General features: G+C 36.9%; 1 long non-coding RNA gene across 1 annotated transcript; it reads right to left on the bottom strand.

Moving 5' to 3' along the window:
• Window positions 1-2,325: 2,325 nt before the first annotated feature.
• On the bottom strand, window positions 2,326-3,067 carry LOC135718416 (uncharacterized). Its single transcript, XR_010520772.2, has 3 exons — window positions 2,878-3,067; window positions 2,667-2,785; window positions 2,326-2,582 (listed from the first exon to the last, which is right to left on the bottom strand). It is a non-coding gene; the product is annotated as an uncharacterized lncRNA (long non-coding RNA).
• Window positions 3,068-3,293: the final 226 nt, after the last annotated feature.

The raw sequence follows: 3,293 nt of genomic DNA on the forward strand, positions 1-3,293 counted from the left end.
ATAAAGTGTGCAGTATACAAAAAATGCAAACAAATTATTTCTAAAAGTAGCAAGATAAAGGTGGTATAAAGAAAGACATGAGAAAAGTAGAGGTATGCAAAAGAGCACAGTTCAGATATTGTTAAATAAACCGGTTTTATACACCTTTCAACTTTGTTTGAATTGACAAGAATTTTATTCGCCACTGTCAACACATTTTGTGATTGATTTACTGATTTATTACAGAAAATTGTTGTCAGAAGCAAAGCTATTGTACTAAGCATCTTTGTATGTATGTTTTAAAGTTAAAAATGTTGTAAAAATATATTAGTATTCTTTTATGTTAAGAATAACAATATGATACATTTACATTGTGCTAAAATGCGATATAAATTATTATGCAATATAAATTATTCTCAACCACCACCAATAAAGTTTAAACATTATTCTTTAGAAAAAAAGGCGTTTAAACCCGTGGAGCGAACAAGCAAACATATGCTTACATGCTCATTCTACACATGATATCTTTTTTATGTAGTTTTACAGTTTTAAAAGTGGCAAAAAGTTCTTAAGATCTAATGAATACTGGTTTTGTAAAATAACTGCAGATGACAGCAGATTTTATTCAGTTCACCTACTAAGAAATAGGAGAAGTGATGATTTGTCATTGATTGGGGCTAATAGAATGACTGCCACACTCAAAATACACAAAACCAAATGAGGACTTTATATTAAACTAAAGCAATACAAGCAATGTGCAAGTCATGACCATATAACTTTATTTTGTATATAAATATATTATTGTTAATAGACGTCAAATATCAATTGATTTTTTATATTTTTATTAAAAACTGTCACAGCAAACATCACGCAGGCTTCTACTACTTACAAACATGCACACGCGGGTGAGGGTTAATAAATTTGCCGTTTCTGAGGGTATCTGCGTGCGTGGGATCCGGGCAGGTATCTTTTTCCTTTTTTAAGTACAAATATTTTGCACAATTTATATATTACTTACGAATATTTAAGGAAATTGTTTTTGACACACGTAGGTTATTACGTGTATTTTGGATTAAAATTTCATTACTGTCTGTGCCTACCCATCCATGGCCTCATCCGAGCGCACTTTCTTTGCCTTGCTTCTTTTGATGACATGGGTACGCAGCACCATGACCCAGAAAAGACTCACACACCTTTCGCTGATGCATGCCCACACAGAAATACTGAACTCCCTGGACATTCGTCCCCTAGCTCATGAGAGACTTTGGACTCTCCATTATACAACCGGCGCAATGGGCGACGCGAGTGTCTTTTTTAAGAGCGCGTTGATAATATGCGTATCAACGGAATGACAACACGGGTTTGTTTATCACATACATGTAAAAAAAAAACTTTTTAATATGAAAAATTAAATTAAAACGTAACAGATTATTATTGAGTCTCTTGGACATAAATGATGACCAATTATGAGACGTTAGAAGGCTTAAAGAGCTGCTTCATCTGTAGCTAAGTAAATAAATGCTTTGCTTTAAACAAACACTGCATGAAAAGTGGGATTTTCGTCCCCGTAAGCGCCTGTAGGCTCCCGAAAATCTCCCTAATTTTCAGCAGCTTTCCTCAATCTACAGGCAGCGAGTGTCGCGTTTGTCTGTGTTACAAACTGTCATTAACAAACCATGACGTAGGTGGAGAGCCCCGCGCGGGTGCGATGCCTCTAATTAGCATATGAATAGCAGCGAAACCTCTGCCGGCCAGTTAGAGCGTCTCTGGCCTAATTAGCATGTGAATAGCAGCAAAACTAGAGTAACGGCCCACTTGAATGTAATCACTCAGTATTGGCTGAAGCCACAACTCTTAAACAAGTAAAATCCCCCGTGAATGGTTGGCAGATCACTTCAAGCCAATCACAAGGGATTTTTCTTGTTTAAAAGTAGTGGCTTCAGCCAATACCGAGTGAGTAAATTCAAGTCGGGCCGTTACTCTAATGAGGGGGGTTATTGGGCACCCTGGCTCATTATAAATGTAAACCCCAATAAAAATAATAAATAATTTATGTTATAATCATTTTTTATATATTAATATGTCATTATGCTATGCGCTACATTATTCACAACATCAAGGAATATAAGAGAAAACACAGAGGTTTATTTATAAACACACAGCTGTTTATTCAAAGAAAGAGCTTTATTTATAAACACACAACTATGTACAAAGCAGCATAATTTATCTTATATTGTCCTCCAAACACGTCAAAAAGGGCCTAAGACGTTCGGGAAAGATCCCTAAAAATATTTTTCAAAGTGATCAAAGTGTTGAAAAAAAAGTGATCAAAGTGTTGAAAAAAAATCAAAAACGTTGTTAAAAAGTCACTTTTTCAGGCGTATATGGTGAGTTGCCCTGTACTTTGGTATCGCCTCTAATCTGGATTGCAGCGTGGCACAGAGCTCGGAGAGTTCCAGGCTGCGAGAGGGCGGTGGCCGCACAATCCATCTAGACACCCCGCCAACAATGCCGTCTTCCTCATCAGATATGAGATCTATGGTGGCGCACTTCCAAATGTCCAACTCATCCTCAGCCAGCACACTTCGTCTCACTTCCAGCAACTGTAATACAATCAATAAAGACAATAAGTGACCTGAAAAATACTCACATTGACAAAAAACCTGATCTAATATAATAAATCTTACCCTTTTTCTTCTGGATCGACTACGAGCTAAACTTTTCGCATTTTCCGCCTGCGATGCGAGTTCAGGTTGTTTGTATCTGAAACTCCGGCGTACCGACTCATAATACGTCTTACGGGCAGCTGGAAAACAATTAAATGAGACTGGTATTAATAAAAAGAGTCACGGTACAATTAAACAAGAAATGAGGAAAAACATTAGAAGTTATACTTACAAACAATGTCGTCATTCTCAGCAGTAAAGCTGGACTTGCTGAAATAGCCCCAAGCAAATCGGAGGTCACGGCTTTGTTATGAGGCGACGTTAGTCTGTGAAAACAAAATGTGCGGGTTTAAGCTCGGATCTATTAACGTATCTATTTCCTTATACAAGAATAAAAACATATTCTTTAAATCGTAACGTTACCTTTGCTCTGGTTCATAGTGCCTGCAGTGTGCCTCAGAGACGCCGTACAGCCTCCTAAAAATTACAAGACAAAAACGCCTCTTAGTTATAAAATACACAGCTTGCGCTACTTATATATGCTTAAATATGCTTATACATAAAATTATTCTTACCGCAATCTTGAGATTGTGCACCCGTCTTATCTTCTTGGAGAGTTACAAACACAAACCAAACGTCTGTTACGCT

This window comes from Paramisgurnus dabryanus, chromosome 10 (assembly GCF_030506205.2).
Source record: "Paramisgurnus dabryanus chromosome 10, PD_genome_1.1, whole genome shotgun sequence".
In the NCBI taxonomy this organism is placed as follows: domain Eukaryota; kingdom Metazoa; phylum Chordata; class Actinopteri; order Cypriniformes; family Cobitidae; genus Paramisgurnus; species Paramisgurnus dabryanus.